The sequence below is a fragment of the Anas platyrhynchos genome, chromosome Z (genome assembly GCF_047663525.1).
Source record: "Anas platyrhynchos isolate ZD024472 breed Pekin duck chromosome Z, IASCAAS_PekinDuck_T2T, whole genome shotgun sequence".
NCBI classification, from domain to species: Eukaryota; Metazoa; Chordata; class Aves; order Anseriformes; family Anatidae; genus Anas; species Anas platyrhynchos.
In genome coordinates this window covers 71934601-71960873 of record NC_092621.1, presented here as the reverse complement: position 1 = coordinate 71960873, position 26273 = coordinate 71934601, and the positions used below count along the sequence as shown (strand labels likewise).

Genomic DNA, 26273 nt, shown 5'->3' with positions numbered 1-26273 from the left:
AGCACAAAATAAACATGAGCATTAGAAAAGTAAGTTATGTATTCTATATAGCCTAAAATATGGCAGACATTGAAGGCCACAGAGCTAAAATGTGGAGAAAAAGCTTACTGCTTTATCTGTCAAATAATAAACATTTCAGATTTTTAAAAGGTTTCAAAATTTTATTAATAACGCTGAAGATCCTCCAGATCTATATCTTGACACTATAGTTAATTAGTTTTATGTATAATTTATGGCAGGGTTTCAGGCATAAAATAATGAATTGTTTTGGCAATACATTTTTGTAAGGCTAGTAGTCATGTTTTCCTTCATATAAAATCAGACTTTTTTTTTTCAAAGATTTCCAAAGAGATATTAAGCAGGATTCATTGAGGAGAGCAGTTGTTTGTTTCATAAGTTTGTCATATTTCAAAACATGCACTTAAAATGAACATTTCTTGTCAGGCATTAAATAATTGATCAAATAAAAATCCCATATAAGCCTAGTGAAGTCATTTATTCATTTATTTATTTGTTTATTTAACAGATGTGTTAGGTTGTTTGGAATATATATTTAGCTCAGAAACAATTTTTTGAAAAACATAGATGAACTAACTAGCATAAAAGTAAATCTTATTGGATGCAAATACTTTCTCCGAATGCATATCTCAAAGACTTGGTATCAAAGAAATACATTTAAGAAAATCTGCTGCACACTGAGGTTTGCAAATACAAATATTTACAGTCAACTCTAAGAATATGTTACAAAAAAAAAAAAAAAAAAAAAACACTTTACTGCCCTTAGTAGAGTTGCTAAGTTGTGCCAGATCACCACAATCAAAAGGCTTAGGTACTTAATGCATTCATTACCTCAGTCTTTAGTAGTAAAACCAGTTGTTTTTTTGGGGAGAGGGGGGACAAAATTGAAGCCCTCATAATCCAAGAGGAAACATTTAGTGACCTCTTAGATGTACAGAAGTCTACAGGGACCGATTGGTTCCACCCAACGGTAATGAAACAGCTGGTGGAAGCAGTCACCAAGCCACTTTCCATCATTAATCATCAGTCCTGGCTATCAGGGGAGGTCTCAGTTGATTGGAGGCTATCAAATGTGACACATATCTACTAGTAAGGTCAGAAGGAGGACCTGGAGAACTACAGACCTGTCAGTCTGACTTTGGTGCTGTGGAAGGTTAGGAAGCAGATCATCTTGCAGGTTAGGAAGCAGGTTATTTTGTAGCACATACAGGACAACCAGGTGATCAGGCCCAGTCAGCAGGAGTTTATCAAAGGCAGATCCTGCTTGATGAGCCTGATCTCCTTCTATGACGAGGGATATTTGCTTAGTAGATGTGGGAAAGGCTGTGGGTGTAGTCTACTGAGACTTTAATAAAGCTTTTGACACCTTTTCCCACAGCATTCTGGAGAAACTGGCTGCTTGTGGCTTTGGATGGGCATACGGTTCACTGGGTAAAAAACTGGCTGAGGGATGGGCCCAAAGAATTTTGGTGAATGGAGTTAAATCCAGGTGGAAGCTGGTCACAAGTGGTGTCCCTGAAGGTTCAGTACTGGGGACAGTTCTCTTTAATATCTTTATCAGTGATCTGAACGAGGGGATCAAGTGCACCCCCTGTAAATTTGCAGATGACAGCAAATAAGTATTGATCTGCTTGAGGGTAGGAGGGCTATGCAGAGCTGAGTACAGGGGGACAATCATTTCCCTTGTCCTGTCAGACTTGTTTCAGAAATAGCACGGCCAACAGGCTCTGGTGAGGCCACACCTTGAATACAGTGTTCAGTCTTGGGCCCCTCACTACAAGAAACACATTGAAGTGCTGGAGTGTGTCCAAAGAAGGGCTATGAAGCTGGTAAATCGTCTGTGAGGAGTGGTTGTGAGGGCTAGGGTTGTTTAGCCTAGAGAAAAGGAGGCTCAAGGGAGACCTTATTGCACTCTACCTTGAAGGACATTGTAGTGGAGTGGGGTTTGGTCTCTTCTCCCAAGCAACAAGCAATAGTACATGAGGAAACGGCCTTAAGTTGCACCATGGGAGGTTCATCAGGTTGGATATTAGGAAAAAAATCTTTGCTGAAAGGGTTGTGAGGCATTGGAAGAGGTTGCCCAAGGAAGTAGTTGAGTCACCATCCTTGGAGGTATTCAAAAGATGCATGAATATGGTGCTTAGGGACATGGTTTAGTAGTAGACTTGTCAGTGCTAAGTTAATGGTTGGACTTGATGATCTCAGAGATCTTTTCCAGTCTAAATGATTCTATAATTCTTCTCCTGACTGCATTCCATTCTCCTTATCTAAGGGAGTTTCACAGTAATACAGTGAAAGCATAGATTTGTAAGAGGAGGCATCAGACTCAAACATCCACTGCTTCCTATTTAGTTATGGGACACACTGGGCTCTGTATACATGTAATTGCATTTTAGCATTTCAGACTCTGCACAGGAAAATTCTGGAAAATAAGCAAAACAAAACAAGGAGACACATTAAAGTGGGTGCAACTGGAACTAGTGAGTTTACATTGCTGAAAAAAAAAAATAATAAAATAAAAAATAAAAAATAAAAAATAAATTAAAAAAACAACTTCCTAGTAAAGGGGAAAAAGCTTCCTAATTCTAAGGATAGTTTGGCACTGAAATGTACTGACTATGTGGACTAGCTGTGGAACCTCCAGTATTTCTGTCATTATTAAACTCAGATAAACATGTCAGAAATGACCTTTATATATCTAGGTCACTACTGCAGGAGAAGGATGGGTCATACGATCTTGGTGACCCATCAGACCTATCTTCCATGGTTGTATCTGTAATGTCTAGCATTTTAACAACAGCAACTGGATATAAGCTTGGTATATACATCTCTCATTAGTTTATTTCAGTTACCACAAGTGACCAAAGCTCAGCTGTGGCCGTATTTTCAGGTTTATAACCACGAGGATGTTCAAACTATTTGTTCAAGTTTCCCTTTTTAAACGTTCTCAAAAGTTATACGTTTTTCACTTCCTATAATTTCTTTTTAATCAGATAGCCATTATGTATGAGTTTTGGAAACTAATACATTTCGGATTTCTGAAGCCAAAGTATGTATTATTTCATTGGCTCTGCAAAAGACCCAAGCATATTCATTGATGCTTTTGTTGAAAGTCAGATACTGAGGCATTCTGAGAAAAGAGAATTAAATTCTATCTTTCTCTTCATTTTTCATCATCATACAACCTTCAGTTAAAATGAATGCTAAGTTTAATGTTTAAGAACTACTACAGACAAAAGCGATGTGTAGAGGCATATGTCTTTGTAACATTGATATAAATTCCCACCAAAGCTCTTACTTCTTATCACTCTCAAAATTTGCTCATTTTTCAATAAAAGTCACAATAATTGTCACTCTGCAATAGTATCAATATGCCACAAAGTGCAAAATAAGAATGACAAGGAAACAAGAGCAAAAGCGATAAAAGAGAAAATTCTGGAATCCAGGATAAATGTAAAAGTGACAAGCAATGAAATCATCATCTGTCTCTCTTCTTTTCAGTGTTTATTCTATACTAGTCAGTTATTTATCCACCAACAGATTACTTCCAAAAAGACTATACAATTGTTAGATCGTATATACTACATACTGCTCAAATGCTGCCAAAGTTTACAGCCCTCTACCAAAATCAAATGACGTATATCTTGAAAACCAGACATCAGTGGTGTTTATGCCTCAACAACATATATATAGTCTCAATCTCTCCCATCCCATCCCATCCCATCTCATCCCATCCCATTGTCCTTGCATCGTGGGTGAAATACTGTTTGGCGTGTTGCATATGAGCAGGTTATAGCTATTAAGAATTGCCTAATGATCAACAAATACTTTGAATATTTTTTGCAAAGAACAACATCACTTCTGGTAATCTGTGGCAACACCACATGGCTCCACATGGCTCCAGAGCACCACAAGTTTTCTTACAATTTTGAAATATCCAATGGTTAAGCAGTTTTCTGGAAAACACTCTTGATTTAACTTTGTTTAAAATTTTGAAGGCTTGTGTGAGTGAGTGATTATAACAGCTGAAATTATTAGGTCAACTATCTCTATTTATGAGATATTTTTATCATTGATATCAGAGAGACAGTCTTTTATGAACCAAACATATGACAAAAGTATATTAAATGCCAGTTGAATGCCATTCAGAAATAATAATAATTAACATCAACAACAACAAAAATTTAGGGGCACATTATAAACATGTCACATTGAACTGGACAAACTAAATATGAACATCTAAAATTCCCAATATCCACTTGTAACATCTGACATTCAGTCATTGCTATTAATTGTAGGCTTCATTAGTCCTGGTAGACAGATTTATTTCGCTGCATGATAATTAAGACAATGAAATCACCTATTGACAGAAAAAAAATAGGAATTAACAATATGATTGTATAATATAATATTAAATTACTGCAACAGTCCATTTTATAATCTTTTCTCCTCAGGTCAGCAAATAGGATTTGTCATGAGAAAAAGTGCATACGACCTTTATTCACGAAACTTTCCCATTTCAGTTAGATTGCAGCGGCAAGAAGAGATGAGAAGTTACAAGATAAAGAATTAAGCAAGCATTAATCTGTCTGAGCATAAGCCTCTTGTATTCTTCAGTACTATTGTATTTCTTATAGTTGCCTATTGGCTTTGTTCTTCAGGTGTCTTCCACCTCTGTAGTTTGCCTGCCTCTATTATCTGCAACAGCAACATTGTTTTCCATGGCATAATGCTAATTTCTTGTGTAAAAATGAATATTTACTTTCCTGCTATTCAAAACCAGGCATAACTTACTTTCAGATCTTAATGGCAAGTTCATGACAAAAACAAACAGTATGAGTAATTTCAGCAATGCCTAAAAGTAGGCCTTGTGCCCAATTACAGTAGTCAATGCAAGTCAGGGCAAATCCTTCAGTTAAGCTGCTGTTTGTTAGCCTGCATGGGTAAGCATATTTAATCTTTTACCTGTTATTCAGAGTGGACCTGCATGTCCTCTATGTCAGAGAAAAGTATGAAATACATGTCATAATTCCATGGATGCTATTTACTTTAGCCAGAGGTACACAAACACAGCAATTTGAGAGCCGCTGGTATGGCTTAATGATAACACAAAGTGCTGCTAAAATCCATGGGAATTACCAATGACAGAAGAACTAATTCTTCTGACTTTGCTTACTACTCCTCTGGCATACTATGAAACAAAGAAATTTGAATTGTCTCTGAGATTTCCTCTTTTGTCTTACACACTCAGGATTTCTCCTTATCCATAGTCATACATGCATGTGCCTGAATTAAAAAAGTTACACTTACAAAATAAGGCAGCATGCATACATAAAATGCACTTCATTTTATAGCTGTAATCTACATGTAATGTAATTGATATCTTTTAGCAATATAAAACAGAATATTGAACTGTTACTATAACTAAATCAACTTTATATGAATGTTCTTATACTAAAGCAGAATGTTATTTGACCTTGCGCTTTTAAGATGATGGATGATTCAAGTACAGACCTGATTCATTTTAGCAGGCTGTGTTTGTAAAACACATGACATTTGTCTTCAGATTGGGGAACTGAGCTCTTGCCCCCAAGGTTTGAAGTAATCTTAGTAGAATAGTAGTCTGGAAGAGAGTACCAATACATTTATGCTTTTCTTACCCTTTGGCAACATTAGTTTCAGGGTAAGAGCTCTAGCAGCAAATATTTTGTTTCACAGTCAAGAGCTTGGTGCAGCTAGTCAAGCAAATCAAAACACTCTAAACTCCAGACGCTTCATTTCATGAATTCACCCCAAAGCAAACAGATTACCATCTGGGCATATGAAACAGAAAGATAAAATATACACTTAAACTAGTCTGTGTTTGTGAATATAGCGTGTATAGTTTGAGTTTAGTATGTCAATATAGGAATAACATTATTTTAAGAGCTAACATACTATGAATTACAAGTGTTTTCTGCCTGAATGGTATTTGAGATATTACCCAGATTATGAGCTGAGAGTTTGGATAAAATCTAATATGCTTTAATTCAGATGATAAATACTCCCAGAATATCAAAAACTTTTACCAAATGTCATTGATAACATCTGGACTAGTGATTTATTTTTCCAATTATTGTTCTCTGATTCAGATATTCAGAGAATATACAGAGGCTATTTAAAGCATATTACTTCTGAGAATGGACTGTATCTGCCACCCAAAATTGAACTCGTATTCCTGAGAGGCTTTTACAAAACCTTCCTCTCATCTATGTACAGGTTAAAACTTCACGCTACAAATATGAACAAAGCAGATCATAAACTCTTCCCCCACAATTTTTACATAAATTCATAAACATTTATTTATAAACAGCTGAAGTCTTTTTCGCAGGGTTTTAAATACATACCTATCGTGAAATTTGGAACCCACAGAAGATCATAGAGAAGAACTTCCACCAACTGGTGGGCTCATATTTCACTTTTTCATGTCCTTTGCCACAGGAAAGTATTTCTTTGCAGAGTGAAGCATGTGGATGTGGTGGTTTTACCATGCTAGGCAGCTAAACACCACCACCACTCTCTCATGCCAGCCAGACCCAGTACAGTGGAATAACGTAGGCTGATTTTTTTCACAACACTTTGCACTATGGAAGTACTTAATGTACCAGAGGGCAAATGCAGCAGCAAAACATTATCTGAGGAGTTAACTGACTTTGGGAGGACAAGATAGCCAGTTTTTTCTTGCACTCAAAAACTTCCAGCAAAAGCAATCTCTGGAAAAATGAATCATGGGAATCGTGGTGCAGGGAGGAAAAAGACTTCAGACAGAGTCACTTTGGAGTTCATGGACTTACTAATGGTAAACTGGGCTTGAGCTGATTCCTCTGGAACCCCTGCTACCCACCAGTGCTCCAGGCACGGTATTAGGAGAGTCCATGTAGGAAATGCAGACCCCATTCCTATCCCTACTGCATTTACACAGCTCCTGCAAATTCCCTGATGGTTATGGTGCAAACATACATTACTGCAAGAGACTGTCACAGGTTTATTTTGTTCATCTAAGCAGTGACTTCAGCTCATATCCATTACCTTTAACATAAACCAGCATGAATCACCCTGAACCTGAAAATGTGATCTTAGAATGGGTTTATTTCTTTTGTTTATTTATAAGCACAGCAAATATCCTAACTAATTATATTGGAAAATTAGGGACAAATTGCTTTATATGGTATTTAGCCCTGCAGACATATGAAACAAGTATTAATTGAAATTTACATTCTTTCCTTTGTGTAAATTGTCATAGATCTTTCAGTGGAGTTTTTTCACTGGTGCTGGTATTATTAGGGAACACAAGGCAGGATGTACCATGCATTAAAGGCAAGTGCAGTTATCGAAGCTACTGTCATATGTCTAAGGCAATATTTAACTAAGAAGACTCCAGATTGAAGAAAGAGATACACATTGCAAAAGACAAAAACAAACAAACAAACAAAACAAAACAAAACAAAAACAACAAAGAAACAGGAAGAAAAACAGTACTGTTAACAATGGAAAAATTGCTATGATCGTGTGATGAAAACAATGCAGTGAGCTTTTCTGTGGGTATTAATTTTCTTCAAATGTTAACCAGTTAATAAACAGTCCAAGAGATCTCTTAGGAGGTCCTATAATCTTGATATCTGATTGAGGTTGGGAAAAATGGCTTAAACTTTTCTCTTGCTTTATTTAGGCATACACTCTAGCTCTGGTTCCTGGGGATGCTTAAATATGCACACAAGTCTTAATTCTACTGAACTCAGGTACTCAGGATGCTGAAGTTTCTATTCAATGCTAATCTGCGAACTTTTATCCAGTCTTTTTTAATACTAATATGAGAACATTAGGGATTATCTGCTTGAGAACTTTTTCATCTGGTTTTCAGCAAGTCCTCAGCAATTATAGTGTCCTTTGAACTTACAAATGAAATAGATTCATGGAACAAATCTGGAAAAGCCTACAGTTTTCAAGCCCTGAGGAAACGCAATTAGTACACCAAATCTACAAGTTTTCTCCTTGACCTTGGAAAGAATGTATTAAAGGCTCTGAAGTTTAGCTCACAGTCTGAGACAGATCTACAGAGTTTTAATGACACTGACTGGTACAGGGAAGGTTTGCATGTTATAGATCTTGTCGTACTGTGAAAATGATACTCTCATATGCCTCTAACGATCATTTGAGAGCTGGTTGTTGTCATATATAGTCTGAATTTTGCAACTCTTAAACTATCTACTTTCTTCCAGTTTTTAATGAAAAAATGGCAAAGCAGAAGATCAGCATGACATATTAAAAAGGGATTTGGAAGCAGATGAAAGTTCTACCCAAATGTGTCAGCAACTAGAAGAAACTGAATGAACTTTGCTATAACTGAAGGTGATTTTTCATTATTTCAGCTGAAGAAAATTCTCATACGTGGCTTCTCATTATTTTTTTTTCTTCTTTTTTTTTTTTATTTGTTTGATTTGTTGTTGTTGTTGTTGAAGAATATATGTTCCAAAGACTCTAACAGGAAATTTTATGAGTCTTTTGTTGTTTCAGTATATGCAATCCAAACAAAAAGATGTAACTTTTGCCAAATTAGTATGTTTTCTTTCAGGTCATCAGTATCACCTAACAGTTGTAAATTAAATAATATATATTTTCTTCATTCCCTGAAACATTGCACTGGGTTCTTAGTGTTGTATTGATCCTGTCTGACATACTTTTAAATGTGAAAAACATTTGACAATGGGAAAAACGTCCTCCATCAGCTGCTCAGAGCCATTTAATTCCTCCAGTGAAAACAATTTACACAGAGGCAAGTCCTATTCCAAAGAGCAGCCTTTTCACTTCTGGAACACAACAGAATCAGAACTGGAATTGCTTCCCTTATCCAGCACTGAACTTGTAGTGGGAAATATAAACTACCACATAAATAAGTCCCCAAAAAATCACTTTCATTTCTATTCAGTGAATGAAAATGTTCTAACTCCAAATGAAGTGACTGAAATTAAATATTTAATAATCTTTAATAATCTGTATTATATAAAATATTGAATCTATTTAATAAATAAATAAATAAATAAACTCACACATATTAGCAATCTATCACTTGGAATACTACATTCATTCTTTTTACTAGAATCTTGCACTCAACAAAACATTTCTATCTCCAGAAAAATTTGGCTTAGTGAAAAGAGGAGAAAATTCTCTGTGATATAAATAAAGATGACTTGTCAGTAAATGCATAGAGAAGACATTTCATCTTTTCTCTTTTTTCTCCTCTGAGGCAATAGGAGAGAATATTTTCCAGAAGACTTTTGTGAAGTTCGACACCGATTTTTTATTATTAATATTATTTAAGAGATATAAGAAAACCAACATTTTTTCTTAAGAAGATAAAGAAAAAAAAAGTGTTGTAAAGATCCACATTTATTGAGAGCTAAAAGTTAATAAGGTTCTGGGAGAATTTAAGTCTGTGAAACTCAGACTTGACAACCAGGATATATAACCTCTGAAATACTTGTCTTCTGCCTATCTGTGCTCCACAGCTTCAAACCCTTTTCCTTCTCTCTGTCAGAAAGAATTTAGTATAGAAACTTCAGATGTAGGAGAAAAGACAGGATCCCTCTTCCCTTCCCCCAGAAATAGGCGCAGAATTACTTCAATTGCTGAAGAATAACAGCAGCTATAGAATTTAGAATTTATGAAGGAAGAAATCTATATACCACAATTAATTTTTGACTATGTTTATTGGCAAAGGTATGTATTCAGATGAAAATGTAAATTATTTCTTATACAATCTGGTATGTTGAGTCACAAGTGTAAAATGCTCAAAATATGCCTCCAAATGCATCACAGATTTTAAAGGAAATAAACTGTGAGTAGAATTACAGAGAGAAACTATTCTGACACACTGAATAAACTTTAGTATGTACCAAAAATAAGTTTTAATCACTTAGTATCATTGAGAAATTACATGGCAGTCCATAAATACCAATGCTAATAGTCTGAATTTAGCACTTCATGATCGCCCTGGGGAGTAGTTACAGACTACTGGGTAGCCCTAAATTAAGAACTCTTCCCCTTAGGTGATATTGCTTCCTTGATCTGTACACACCACATTCTTTATGCTGTTTAACTTTGCTAAGGTTGTTTTCAAGCTATGTGAACACTTGCTTCCATTGAATTGAACCCTCAGCAGGGTGAAGTCTAGTCTGAAATAACAGCATGAACAGCTAGGCTCAGAATAAGGCATTTTAATGGAAGATATATCAGATAGTAAGTTAATGCTAGCTTTGAATTTAGGCATTTTATTTCTGTTGTATAAAAGGAAGTAAGTAGACCAGGTGATATTTTAGAGAAACCATGCTACAGAAAAATAACCACAGGAGGCATGGGTATGTGTAAACAAGGTCTTTGTTTTCAAAGAGCCTTAATATTATGAATGTATAAGAACAGGTTGGAAAAAAACAAAAACAAAAACAAAAACAAAACAAAACAAAACAAACAAGCAAAAAAAAAAGGAAAAACAAACAAACAAACAAAAGCATTGTTTAAAGAAGAGTTTGGTGGTTGCTGCCAGGATATAGAAATGTAGTGATTCCCTTAAAATATATTAAGTACTTTAGTTAGATTGTTGTAACAAAACATGCAGCTGTAAGAGATTACTTATTATGGCTATTTACATGGCCAAGACATTTTGCAAAGCTAACATACTTTCTGCCTCTTTTGCTTGCAAAGATGCATTGAAGCTTCTTGGATACTTGTAAAGTTCTGAAAGAAACAGGATCGGTATTCTCCACATCTCATATCTGGATCCCGAGGGACAAAATTTGAGCCCATGCAAAGATGATAAAAGTCTGATAACTTTTAATATCCATGATCAATTTGACACAGAAACAAAAATTTAAGTAAAACACTGTTAACTGGTATTCTTTTACACAAATAAATAAGTAGTTTCTAGTGTATATCTATACAACCAGTATTTTTGATTCCTTTACTTCCAAAAAAAAAAATCTGGGTAAAAGACAGTTGTTATAATGCAGTTATGTTTCTGAAACTAAAGATCACTGCATAACTAAGAAGAGTATTATATTAAGAACACTATTTTATTCATATAATGTATGCATAAATGTCACTTCTTGTAGAGTGTGAAAATGCAGGATGAAACATGTATGAGCTGTGCATGCAGTATTCTTTGTTACAGCACCATGACAAAATCAGGAAACAACAACCCATCACAGAGTAGAAGACAAACCATCTGCGTAATGTTTGTATAAGTAAAAATAAGTGGTTTTATGTTGCTGCTGTTTGTTTGTTTGTTTGTTTGTTTGTTTTGTTTTTAATCTCTGGATCTAAGAAGCTTATATTACTGTGAGTGTAACTCAGATGTCTAACAGTGTTTAAAACACACTGAACATTAATTTTTCAAAATATCATTATATGTTGTCTTCCCTATGACAAATAAATGTAATTTTATCAAATTCAAATGATTTGGGTAAACCATAGGCATTCCCTTTGTGGTATAATTTTGCTTGATAGCAAAAGCTACAAAATGAAATAGTCTTCCCCGCATTGCCTAGGAGGACCAGAAATGAACTCAGATTCAGTGACTGACACTGTTAAGAGTATCTTTCCATTGCTAATAAACCGTAACAAGCAATGCTCTTGCTGTTCTGTTGCTGATTCCTATCAACTGGAAAGAATGACTAACTTTCCAGTCAAGGTTATACTTTTCAGAGACAAATGTAACTAGACATTTCAGTAGCTTATTTAGTAATATATGAATGATTCAGATTTAGGCACATAAAAATATGAAAGCATATTCATTTAACATTGAAAAAAGTATAAAATACAATAAAGCAGAGACTTACTGACTTTTGCCAAATCTTAATTATAGAGTTCCATTATTTTCCATAATTAATTTACAGTTGAATAGTGTCTCTAACAGGACATGCAAATCAGAACTACAACGCTGTGCAGAATTCCAATCATGCTTGAAAGCCCACAATATGCCAAAATAAAGAAAATCTGCTGAAAACATTTTAATGTGAAAGGAAAAAAAAAAAAAAAAAAAGTCTAAATTCTGACTGCTTGCAAATAGAGCTCAGAGACTCTACTTCCTTTTTTTTTTTTTTTTTTTTTAAATTATTATTTTTTTAAACAAGTTGCTTTGGCATCTGAACAGTTGAAATATTTTCTACAAAATGTGTAAATATAAAAAATGATTACTATGTACTAAACTGATTTTGGATCACAAAATAGATGTTTTTAACAAATGCTGGAGTTAACTTACATAGAGAATACACTTGTCTTGGGGTATTCTAAAATGTATAGAAAATGTAAGATGTTTCTTTGTGTATAAAGAGTGATGAGATTTGCTAATTCCTACTCACAATTCCTTTACAGGAATTTGTGCCATTTGAATCTGCCAGGCAGGCATTTCATTGCTGAAGATTTAAGAATAGAATCTAGAAATTTAAGCCAGATGTAGAGGCCACTTAGAGAGGCCAAAACAGAAAGCAACCCAAGTATCCTTCTCAGTTTCTCTATCTGTCTGAAGGAGAGAAACTCAACCAAGGACAGGAAGCCTCCTTACATCCAACAGAACAAAGGAAGAAGAATAAAGATGACCAGTGGAAGTTCTTTTGTGCAATAATGTTTGGGAGGAATAAAAAAGAAGAGCTTCATAGCAATTAAAAAGTGTGAGAAGTGTGAAACTTCTTACACAGAAGTGAGTCAGCTATCTGTGTCGGTGAGCCTGGGGTAAGCATTAGCAATAAGCCAACATCTCCCAACATTAGGGTCCAAAACCTGGGATGGAAGGAAATGAACACGTCTTAAGGTTTTCTGCCAAGTGTAAAATCAGAAAACCTACTTAATGGTCTGATATAAGTTCAAAGACCATGTTTTATTTTTAGCATCATACATATTATTACAAGAAGCATGATGAAAAAAATAATAATAATAAATCTGTTAGTAGAGCTGTAACAATAACCTACAGTGGTTCTGAAAGAGAGGCATGATGTGAAGTGCAGTATACTGAACAGCATAGTGAAAAGTGTGGAAGAACAAGGCAAACGCCCTGTCGATTAGGTGTGGTACTGGAGAAATTCAAAACATGGTTAAAAGGAGCAGTGAGGAAAAAGGTTGTCAGCGAAATGAGTAGCCAACAGGCAGCACTCATACTGCTAGGTAAGCTGCACCTAAATCAGGCCTTAATGTCCAGGCAGATTTAATCATCTCAGACTGTGAATAATTACTGCAAGATTTTTATATTTCTTTTCCTCATTGAAATATCACAGGATCAAAAGGACCACTTAAGGTCTCCAGTCTAACACCTTGCCTAGGGCAGGCTCAGCCATGGGGTTGGACCATGTTGCTCAGGGCTACAAGGTCCCTAGGTTTCTTCAGCCACCTCCCTTGCTGTATCTTAGGTTAATTCAGTTATCTTCAGTACAGATATACTGGTACAAAGTCTGTTCAAAAAGATTTAATTTCTTTGATTCCATATATACATATCAAAATATCCTCCATTTGCAGTACTACAAAAATCTTCTCTAATCTCTGTTTGAATTTTTAGGAACTCTAACTAATTATACACATTCCAACTTTACAAAACTCTAACTAATTATACACATTCCAACTTTACAAGGTATTTTAGAAAGATTAAGGTAGTAAAATGTGAATAAAAATCAGCACTCAGGACTGATTCACAGACCTACTGAGAAGTTGTGCCTAGCAGAAGCGAGGTATCAATTTCCTTTTAAAGGTCTGGCTGCAGACTTTAATCCACCTGAAGCCATACAGTCTACTTTTGATCAAGTTGGGACCTGAAATATGATTTGTGAAGTCCAGGCTAGTCTGTCAAAATTCAAACATCCATAATTTATTTTAGCTGTCAAGTAATCCTGTTACATAGTTCCTAAAATAACCACAAGAAGCAAAACTTACTGTACGACTTCTCTTCTGAGGTTTATCCTGAGAACTCTTTAGGAGTTAATTTTTGGCTTTTTTAAATTAATGACAAGGTTCACTCTAATCTTAGTACTGTAGGATTAGGATCTTGGACTACTAACAATATTTTCATTTATTTTCTCTAACTTGCTTGAGATAGAATAGTGCTCTTTGAAGTGCAGAGACTTTGCCTTATGTGTTCTATGAAGTGCTTTATGCATTTGCCATGGACTATAAATAATGGGAATGAAAGGTGGTTATTTCAAGGAAGAAAAGGTGTTTACAACAGAAGGAAAATATAGTGTTCCTTTATATTCTCTGTGGAACACAAAGCAGAACCATGGTGTCTCCTCACTTTTCAAAACAGCATGAACAAAGAGGTCATAGAGAGAAATAAGGAACAATGCACAGAAGAACCACCAGCAAAACAGAAGAAATGAGACAAACTCAGATTTCAATTCTCCCCTCAGAAAGAATTATCTACAAGGCAAGTAAAGGCAACTTGCTGTCAGACCTAAATATTTATTACAGCATCTGAAAAACATGTCTTTTCCAACCACTGTCTCCTGCTAATCCACCAAGACTCTGGTGAACCTGGCTTGACTGAGATACAAAGACTAATTATTTTGCTTCAGTCCTCATTGCATGATCATTTTAAAGGAGGATATATAATCTCAATTCACTCTGGCATGAAATGAACATGAGGAGCATTGGAAATTTTGTCTGATGTTTGACACAGAGAATGCGCATCGTGGCATTCAAGTCTGTCTGATATATTACTTGGTCAAAACATAAGTGGTAGGTTCTGGCACGATGTAAATTAAAATAATGATTTGCCTGTTTCAAGATAAGTTTGTGCTTGCTCTCAGCTGGAATAGCAATGTCCTTGGTGCAGCTGGTTGTCTCCAAGCACATACCAGCTAACACACAGAGCTGACCAGCAGCTGGTCACCAGACCATGGCTTCTTGTAAGGGACAGGCTCACTTTCCACTTCTTCCCTTTTCTTTCTTTCTTGCTCCCCAGCAGTCCTGGCTGTATGACCCTGTCACCAGCCTTCTTCCACCTGTAGACCCTGTTAATATCTCTGATGAATAAACTCAGCTCAGTGGTCCAGCTGGGACAGTTCAAGTGGGTCAGGACACTGTCAGGTTATGGAGGAGTCTAATGACTAGCAGAGCCATAAAAAAAAAAAAAAGAAGCCAATTGGAAGATGCACCATGTAAGCACCTGAGTAGGTAGATTGTGAAAGGTAGGAGTAGGGTGGGAGAACCTTGGGAAGGGGACTGCCCCTTTCTGCAGCTCTGGGTTATTAACCTGACTTACCCCATTTCATGGAACTGCACCAACATTCCATCACACTACATGCTTACCATGGGAATAATTTTTCATGTAAATACTCTAGGGCACCTGGATATACCTGGATATATCTAGTGCAAAAGAATAGAAAGGAAGGCACAGAAAAAGATGACCGTATCATAGTTTACAACAGCTTGTACAAAAGAAGAACTAAATTTATTTTCAAGAACTTGGCTAACCTGTCAAACACAGTAATGAAAAATAATAGCATTAGCGATTACAACACTGCCAGACATTACATAAATGGTTCCTCACCATTCTTCTGTGATTATATAAATAAATAACCTCTCATTCCACAGAGAAGCATGGAGCAAAGTCTAAAAATATTCAGTTATTCAAATTATTATTCAGTCCTTTTTTAAAATACCCATTGTTTTTATACTATCTGCATTCACTTTCTGCAGATTTCTACTGACACACAGGAATCATTATCAACAGGAATGACTGCCCTTTCAGCAAATACTGCAGGAGGCAAGTTCTCAATTCATAATTTACATGGGGAGCATGATTCATGGAGCTGCTGGATTCATCCAGCCAAGTAACAGAAATATATCGTGTCATCTATGGGGCCATAAAAACGTGTTTCAGTGCAGGATACCTGAAGGAATACTTATAGCAAAGATTGTGGGAGCAATTTATTGTCTGAAATACCCTACTGCATTCATGAAGCAATCGACAACGAGCAGCATGCTATTAGAACTTGAAATAATTCTAGCTATTTTTTTCAATTGATAACAGAACTGTATTTGAACTACTTTGTACACCTTACTCTGCTTACATAGTGAAAGAATCCACAACCCTGCAGGAAGCTCCAGACATTTTCATTTCTCTCTTACGACATTGAGCCTTCATCATATTCACATTGGCAAGAAACACACCATCCTCTTATTTCATCTTATGACTGCTTAGCATTTTCAGGTCATGAACAGCTTGTAAACAGATGTTGTATGTTACTATGAGCATGCATGAACGTAAGTGAAAGTTTCTGCATGATAGCGAGACTGTATGGAGGTTGAGCTCAAACACGTAAACTCACAAAAGTCCATTCTTTGCTGGAAAAACAAACAAACAAACAAAAAAAACCAAAAACAAAAATACTATCACTTGGTAGCAGTTGTTCAGCTGCAGTTACATAAGTTGATTTCAGCATCTTTTTAAGTATAATCTGTAGCGTCAGTGATCTAACAATAAAGAACTTTCCTGAATTTACTAAAGAAATTACAAGTAAAATCTAAAATGGAAGCCAGAAATCTTTCCTCCAAACTCTTTACTGCAACAGTAACATCAAATTCAGAAGGAAATTGAAGTTTGGGACTGTCTGTAAAACAGCTCAAACTTCCACAAAAATCAGAAGATATTTCACATTCCATTAATGCCCCTGTTCCCCCCCCCCCCCCCCAAAAAAAAAAAAAAAAAAAAACTAGGGCTGCACAGTTTTTGATATAGTCATTTTTATATAGCTTTTATCTAACTACCTAGTGAGAATATCTACCTGACTGCAATGTTCAAGATTTTCTGAAATGTCTCATCTAAAACAATAGCATGCAGAAACTGCATATTTTGTAGGGACAGCTAGTTGACTAGATTGTTTTCTATTGACATTCTCTGACTAAGGCTGGGGATTTAGCTAACAAATAGTCTGACATCCCAAGAAATTGGAATTTTTTTTAGTGACAAAATCAACACTGGACTTCTGTAAATGTCACTTCAAAATGAAAACTCTAAAATTCATACTTATTAGAGTCTCCAGGATTAAAGATTTAGTAATAATACTTTAGTCCCCAGCTTGGCTGCAAATTGAGCATTAATTCTGTTCATGAGGGCTTCTATATAGGGAAGCTTTGTGCATAACTGTATGTATGGAAAAAAAAAATGAGAACGTGATAGCAATGACCACAATTTAAATTATAAAACTGTTATGACAATACATATGAGCTTAAACTTATTCACACAAATTCTGTATAAGAACTTGGAAGTATAAATGTTCTATTTTGGCAGAAAGGTAAAATAATAAATAAATAAATAAATAAAGTTAAACTATGAAAACAAACTACCAGACAGGAGATTAGAAATACAGCCAACTACAGAACCTATCAGAAATTCACGTAGCAATGATAGGTTGAGACCCTCAAGGCTGTTGTCTGTTTCTCAGTGTGATGGTCATCATGACTTCAGAAGCCATAAGCAATATTGCAGGAAGGGAACAACTTCTCCAGCAGTCTCCCAGTAAGATGGAGAAAACTGTATAAAACCCAAATCTGTCCTTGGTGTTGCTAATATGGAATGTATCATTTTTGTATAAAGATAAACCTCAGTGACGAAAATCTTGAATCAAAAAAAAAAATAATTCAGGAGAGGACAACTGAGCCTGGTGAAGAGGTTGTAGAGAAGAGGTGGAAAGCAAAGAGTGCAGGGCAATGGAGCAAAAGACACCTTTGGACGAGTATCACAGAGTGGTAAGGCTCCCAGCCCATGGTATGTGCACAACTGCAAGTAGGGAAACAAGCAGGAGGAAACAAGCAGGAGGAACTAGAGTTTGACATGCAGCCACAAAACTTCAGTGACTAAAGTGTGGTGGAACAGCTTGCATGACTGGGGTGAGCAGAGGGCAGGTAAAAACCCTTAAGTATAGATGGACAGGGAAGAGGGAGTGTTTCTCAGTGTGATGGTACAATGTAGATATACAGGACCCCTCTGTGGGACATGCAAGAAGTCAGGTGAAAGCTGGAGGTCAGGTTCAGAAGAAAGAACAGTGACAGCAGTGACACTGTGGTGAGGAGAGTGTTACCAACCTCACCACTTGTCAGGAAGTGGGAGATGACCAACCCCTCAGGTTCAACAACATGAGAAAGTTTCTGCAGTCACTGACACTGGTTGTCCCTAGGTGTTTTACCACCCTGTCATCTCCTGTTTGAGCAGTATGGTGGGACAAAAAAGCTGTCTAGGAGCTTGAGGATAACTGCCTGGTATAGGTGCTGGGTGGGCCAACCAGCATGACACACAACTGAGTCTACTGTCCATTAACAAGTATGAACTGTCCAGATTAAAGTCACTAGCAGCTGAGATTGCAGTGATCATGAAATGAAGAGTGCAAGATCTCTGAGAAACAGAGAGAGGTCAGTAGCAGAGCACTGACATGGGGCTTCAAGTAAGCAGATTTTGTCTTACTCAGGGACAAAGCAGAATCCCAGGGGTAAAAACTCTGAAAGGTCAGGGAGCTTGGGGAGCTGGCAGAGCTTTAGGGCAAAATCTTTGGGGTAGATGAAAAAGTGAATATGAGCCTGCAATGTGTCAACCACATCTCAGGCTGCATCAGAAGTGTAAGTTGAGGAAGGAGATTCTCTCTCTCTACTACCCTTTCATGAAGCACCACCTGGAGTACTGCATTCAGCTCTGGAGATCCCAGCAAAAGAAAGACAGAGACCTGTTAGAGCAGGTCCAGAGGAGAACTACAAAGATTGGCAGGGGGCTGGAGTACCCCTCTTGTGAAGACAGGCTGAGAGAGATGTGTTGTTTAGCCTACAGAAGGCTCTGTGAAGAACTTTTGCAGCCTTCCAGTACTTAAAGGGGCTCCACAGGAAAGATAGGGAGGGATTCAATCAGGAAGTATAATGACAGGTCAAGGGGTAATGGTTTTAAACTAAAAGAGAGTAGGTTTATACTAGACATGGGGAAGAAAATCTTCACAATAAGGGCAATGAGGCATGGGAAGGAACTGCCAAGCTGTGGAAGTCCCGTCCCTGAGAATTGTTTAAGGCCAAGCTGGATGGAGCTACCTGGGTGGTGTCCCTACCCATGACAGGAGGGAGGCTGGAACTAAAGGATCTTTTAAAGGTCCCTTCCAACCCAAACTGTGACTCTGTGATTCTATGATCCTGCAAGGGCAAGAGCGCGCCATCCCCATCAGGCTAAACAGAGAATGATCGCTGCTTCAGTCTTCATCCACAAGGCCTCAGGGCTGTGCTTAAGGGACAAGGGACAAGGTTCAGGGGTAAGGAGAATAACTACGACAGGTTGATTAAGGGATTACTTTTGAGCTCTCCACAAGCCTACATGCTGCACCCAAATGTGCTGAGAGAGTTGGCTGCTGTGCTTGCGAGGCTGCTCTGATCAGAATTAAAGGAGCAACAAAGTGTCAAAGGCAGCTGCCCAAGGCATACTGAGAAGTAGAGGGCAGTAAAAATTGCCAGCCCTAATTCTGTACAGAATTAACTCAGGTCCTCCTCTGAAAGACAGTAATCAGAAGGTGGTTGGCTTGATAAGTTGTTGCTTTTGACTATCACAGAAAAATGAATTTTGTGGATGTGAGAGAAAGCTATCAAGAATTATGTTCATTTTCTCACCTTATGTTTTTCTTCTGCATCTCCACAGCTCAAGAACTTATTTTTTTTCCTTCACGAGAATTAACCAAAATTCTTTCTACATTACAGCTTATCTGTTATTAAAACAGAAGACAAAGCTGTCAATATTGGGCCATCTGTTCCTTCAAAGGCAATGAGTGAGGTCAGGAGTTATAGCAGGCTATCTGCAACCTAAGAGGAATTTGGGAGGGAGGTCATGAATTGAATTGCACCTCTGCTTCAGTGTTGGTATGACCCCCACAGCAGAATCACCTCACAAGACCAGATTAGTATCTTTCTGACAGGAACAGCAGTAATATAGATCATAACTCCAGGCAAAATGCCAAATTGTTGCAACACTGTACACACCAATCCCTAACACAAAGCCAAAACAACGTGTTTAGTACCATAGAAATGAAATTACAGAAGGATCAATGAGACCTGTTCTCAGTGTGACCTGTTGCAATTTGTCATAGTTTATCACTGTATTTGCCATACTTGCGTACAGTAGGTACTAGCATATTGACCCCAGGCTAGGAACTGTTCAAACAAATATGAAGTGGTTTTGCACTCTGATTATCCTTCTTCGAAGTGAGACCTCCAAGTCTAAAAATGTACAAGATTTGTCTATTTTGATTGAATTTAAACATTATATTTTCTAGTATGAAGTTGGAGCATGGTTTTCTTTCTTAGGTGACGTTTATAATGGGTTCTTTTATGCTCTGCCTTATAACTGATCATGAACTGATTAATGTCTACTACACATGCTGTGAACTAAATCCTGGCTAAGTGCTCCAACAAATTATAATATTGGCAATCCAATTATTATTATTCAAAGAGTAAGAGATTAGAAAAATACATTTTCAATATGAAAGCATTAGAAAAACACTATCTGTGTGAATGTAAAAATTCAGTTTTAATATCAACTGCACAAATTTGTATATTCATTTCTAATACTTGGTCTAATGCAGTATTTAACGGCAACTTAGAAAACAGTAAGACTACAATCAGTAACAGGGTTTTTCTCATGCATTTGATAAGTTAACAGGGTGCATCCACCCTCCATTTACAGCATCCTAGCTTCACTTTTCATAAAATATATAATCCACCACATTATTTGTACTATTTTATGTTTCTACCCATCAAGTTTATAGTAAACCAAGTCACTGTTAATTTGGTGTCTACAAAGAGCAGTGGCAATTTCAGTTCTGAACCACCAAATGTTAAATAAAGGTCATTTTAGAAACTAACCAGATCAACGATTCTGATCTTCCAAATGCAGCAAGTATATTAAGCATGTACTTAGTTATAAGCATGTATATACACTTACATGCAAGCTATAAGTGCATGCTTTACTGGAGTGTAGCATGAGATTTAAAGGAAAATAACCCAAGATCCCGCTCCTCTAAAAGTGACAAGAGAATAGGCAAAAGAACCGAGGAGAAATTGAAAACACCTTCAGCCTAGTACAGAAAAGATGTTCAAATTTCTGCCACTGGGGGCATCAGCAAACAGAGTCACAGTGACAACAAAGAGACTGCAATTTTTAATTCTGTACGACAGAAATATAAGTAATGAGTATACACTGAAAAGGATGAGCATATCATTTATATGCAAAGTGAAAGAAGTCTAAGAAAGGTTGTAATGGCAACAAATGAATGTTAAAATGTGGGCTACTGTACCAGAACTAGTACAGTTTTTGACAGAAGTGGTTCATTGCTAAATACACTGGGGGGGGGGGGGGGGGGGGGGAAGACACACCATAAACACATAAATAGTGTAATACATGATTACATGTAGGTTCATGGAACCTGAGCACTTGAAGCTTTTTAAGCAAAAATGATATCTAGAAGTAGAGAGAGACCACAATAAGGAAAACCCTAAGCTGAACCTCAAATTGTGACAAAAACCTCAAGGATAATATTTCAGAAACATTTTTAAACAGAATTAAGGACACTTGTCAGTAACAAAACAGCAGTCAGGCACTGAGTTCCTTCCAACCTTCTCCAATTCAATGCTGATACATTTCATCTTCTTCCATCTGGCTCTTTTGCAACGAAATATTCCAAATATAATGAATAAGATCTATAGATTCTTTGACACGCTGTGGAAATGCATTAACATATTGAGTGACTAAGCTTCTGCAAACAAATGTGTGGAAAGTGCTTAACTGTATAACTAAGAAGCAACAAAGCAGCTTTGCCAGCATTTATTTGTCCACCAAGTAATAAAAATCCCTGCTCTCCAACAGTCTCTAGGCAGTTAATGCAACCTAGCTTGGGTTGACAGATTGGGCACAGAATGGCAGTTTGAAATATGCTTTAGAGGGTATCCAAACAGAGGTGAACGGATGACAGAAGTGCAGCTCATTTCCATGTCTACAGAGCCACATTCAGTGGAGGGCCAGCCAAGACCAGACTGCTTACAGACAAAGTACTGCTAGTTTGTAACAAACCAGAAACATTTTTCCAGCAATAAGCATGTACCTTTCAGATACATTTCAGATATGTCCTGTTTTTGCAGTTATGTCTGCAAAAGCAAACAAACAAACAAACAAAAACTCGAACTAAAACCTGAAAACAGCAAAATAATACAAAACTGTATCATATCTCATGCAAACTGAATCAAAACTTTTAATTCTTCTCCTGGCCCACTATCTTGTTCATTTTAGAGAGAGAAAAAGAAAATCAATAAATCTTTATACTATACATAGAACTTAATGTTTTCCATTCTGGGCTGCTAAAATGAAATACTAATAATGTATTTGTCTAACTTATAGAGATATGTGAAGACTGATCAATATCTAAAAATTACAGGGATTCTCCAAAGAAGAGCAATGAGAAGGGCAAATTGAATCTAATTCTTGATGATACTCATCTTACACTGTCTCTTCCTCACAGTAGGAAGGTAAAGGATATGTTTAATATTCTGTATCATAAATATTTTCACTCATTACAGCATTTGTCTTTTATTCACAACAGACCTGTGTAGATGAAAGATCCAAATCACATCTGTAGTGAACTGAAGAATAAATTATAGTATTAGAATATATATGTATGTATATGACTTTTTGTAGCAACTGATGACTTTAAACAAACTGCCTCATGATGAAACAAGAAAACTGTTTAGTAAGACATAGAACAGCATTTGAGGGATGGATCACCCTGGAAACTGGAAGCTATTCAAAAGGACAGATGCAGATTGATGACAGATACATGGCTGAGGAAGGTGTTAAATCCAGGTGCAAACCCTCAAACGTCTGGCTGCTCTTTTGAGATTCTGGCAGCATGTGAGCCACAAAACTGATTCATACCAACCATTACGATCACCTAAATTAGCCTAATGTAATCTAAACCAATTCTTACCTGTCAGAAGGCAGACAGTTTTACTGAGCAACTCCCACCGCAAACCCAGGAACTGCTGGCTGAAGCAGGATGTGTTTTCTGGGAAGACTGTCAGCCACCCAGCTCTCATCCTACCTAGTAATGGAGCAGATGTACAAATAAAAACTTACTGTAAGAGCTCTACTATCAAGTATTCTTAGTCCTTCAGAATTGCTTTTTTTTTTTTTTTTCATTAAACAGAAACTTAAAAAAAGAAAGCCATGTAAGATATTGCAAGGCAAGAAGCAGAAATAAGATAATCATGGGAAATAAATACAGTGCCTGCATTGCAATATGATGTTTAGGTCAGGGTCTTAAAGTACTTTAAATATGCAAAACTGGGGGAAAAGTGGTAGGGCTAAAAAATAACTTTGGAACAGCTTGTCTGTCTGCCTGTACTGGACACGCTGACAATTATTAGTTTTTCAGCATAAATTCCGTATCTACATTAGCAAGCAGTGCAATGTACAGGAACAGGCTTGTGGGGCAAAACTTTTGGGTCTGAAGACCTGCAGCTATGTTTTGGTCTAGCTCTAGAGTGTGTGCATGGACTGAATGCATGTTACTGTTTAGAGTATGCTAGCTGTGTACTCAAACTGGTGTTTTTGGCTTTGGTTTAGCTGTAATGAATCCATTTGGTGTGTTCTGACATTCCCATGTGATCAAAGGGATTCCCAATGTGAATCAAAGGGTGCCCCTGACTGGGGGTTCACTTCAGAGGGTAGTCTATAAATGCCGACACAAAATGTTAACACCCTTAAAAACTCCAAGCTTGTTTGAAGATTTAGGAAAAAAAAAAAAAAAAAAAAAAAAAAAAAAAAAAAAAAAAGCATGCATACCTGGGGCCCAAAAAGCAAACAAAAAACTGTAAAAACTGTCATATTCTTTTATGTTTATTTCACTGTTACCTAACCTCGACCAGTCTCTGCAGATAAGATACATCAGCCCTCAAAAATATGCATGAATCAAGATCCTGAATCTCTCCTTCCTTCCTCAACAATCTCCCCTCACTTGACAGCATGTCCCCAAGCCCCAAGCTGCTGTTGGCTTCTGAAGTCACGCTCGGCCTGGTGCAAGTGCCAGGTTGTGTCTGGTGCCAGGGGGCCCTTCCTTCTGTCCGCAGGTGAGCGGGCAGGTATTACCTGACTTGACTGGCGCTGGCACAGAGGCATCCTCAGCGCAAAGATTAATTGCTTCAGTGCCTGCACACTGCAGGACAGTGCAGTGCAACCACCCCCTTTGACTGCCAGTATAATGTACAAAGCACCATGGCTATCTGGTGCTCTTTGTCCTTCAGATTTTCCTTCAAAAAACGTCCAAGTAAACTTCTTGTGCCTGTCCCAAGGGAGCATGAACAGGAAACCAGGACGAAATGATGATAGGACTATATATGTTACTGTTAAGGGAAAGGAAGAAATGTGTATTATCATCCAGACTGAGTATATCTATGTGCAACAGGACCATCACAAATCTCCTGTTACCTGGACTATTTTTGTCAGTTGGAAGGAAGCTAGGAAATTAACTTCAACTCTCCTTTGCCAGTGTGGTTATTCATTGTGAATATAGATGAGCAAGCACTTTCAAAAGAGAGCAAGTCTACCTTTTGTCAAGGGGTTCACACTAAAATATAGTGATACACGCTATATTTTAGAGACACAGAGAAGTCCCTTGCACAGCTATCTCTTGAATGGTTTTCAGCAGCTTCATCTACCTCGTTTCTCTTCAATGTTTACTTGTACATTGTTAGAAAATGGACGTTCAACACAGTAACAAACTTGAGTGGAAAAAAAACAAAACAGCTGCAAACTGATTACTTTCTAGTAGAAGAAAATGTAATGTACTTTCTCATAAAGGGAAAAAAAAAAATGAACAAAACCAACCTAGGAAAACCAACTTAGTAAAGCATTTCTTAATTATTTTAACTTTCTTAATTATTTTAACATTATTTTGCATTGATAACATGTACAGAAGTCAGAGACAGAAAAATTATATGATGCTTTAGAAATTTGAAATTATTAGTTGAAGAGATAAATGGTAGCAAATCTTCCTTCTGCCATCTTAGAAAAAAGGAATTTAAGACAAAATATGCCTATACAAACTAGTGATGGTTAAAAGACCCTAATCCTTTCAATATTTTGTTCAGTAATTTCATGAAGGAATATTAGTCCTGTTCTATTCAAGATATTATTATATTAGATTTTTCTTTTTTTTTCTTGCCACATCAGTTCTTCTGATGTCCCATTTGTACCAACACACTTATTACAGTCTAGAGGCATAATTCAAAGGTCTCAAGTTGCTATCCTTTACTGAAAGCAGCTAACTTAGTTTTAGATGTAAAATAATAACATACATAGATTTATTTAAGACTTGAAGAACTGCAAAAGAATAAACATAGAATTGAAAATGTCATAAAATATTTAGAATTAAAGATGATGAAAAATATTCAGTATATTAGACAGTCCATATGAGCTCAGTATCATTCTGACATTGTACAATGGTTGACGTAAAGGGAGTAAAAGCAAGCACATGGCTATAATGCTCTCTGCATCCTTTCACATTGCATAAATCTATAGTTTAGGGAAACCTTGCCTTTAAGCTAATAATTGGATCCTTTCATTTAATAGATTTTTAGACTTTTTGCTAAACTGTGAAATCATCCTTTGGCACATTTTTTAGCTTTTGCAAGATCCTTCGCCTATGATTTCCACAACTTCAGGAAAACACCTTTCATTCATTCTATAACCCTGGTTAGAAAACAACATCCAACACTTCTTTCTTTCTGTGTTATGAGAAACAGAAAGTAATAATCCTCTTCACCTTTGTGACATTCAGGTTGGCATATTTATGTTATATCTCATTCATTACTTTCTTCTAGGCTCATGAATATCTGTTTAATGTCTTTATAATAACAATGTTTCACATCCCTAAACTCTCTCTCTCTTTTTTTTTTTTTTCCCTTCTCTGTAGTCTTTATTTGATTTCTACAGTATCCCTTTTGAGAAGAGAAGAAAAGGAGATATTCAGTGCTTAAGGGGTGAGAGCATATTATATTTTGTTTTCCTTTCTTTCCTAAGATTCTGCAGCACCAGTATTCCTGGCACACTGTAGCCAACACTACTAACCAGGATAACTAGGAAGTAATTGAAAAATCTGGCTAAGCAGGGTTATAGAGAGCAGCCCGAAGTTTATGGTACAAGGACATTTTAGTATCTTCACAAAATA

General features: G+C 36.7%; 1 protein-coding gene across 1 annotated transcript in view; it reads right to left on the bottom strand.

The window, feature by feature from the left end:
* The window catches only part of LINGO2 (leucine rich repeat and Ig domain containing 2), a 379180-nt gene extending 356031 nt beyond the window's left edge, over positions 1-23149 (bottom strand). Inside the window, exon 1 of the mRNA XM_038170691.2 lies at positions 23034-23149. The gene's annotated coding sequence lies outside the window, so the exon portion shown is untranslated. The remainder of the gene's footprint in view (positions 1-23033) is intronic.
* Between the last annotated feature and the right edge of the window lie 3124 nt (positions 23150-26273).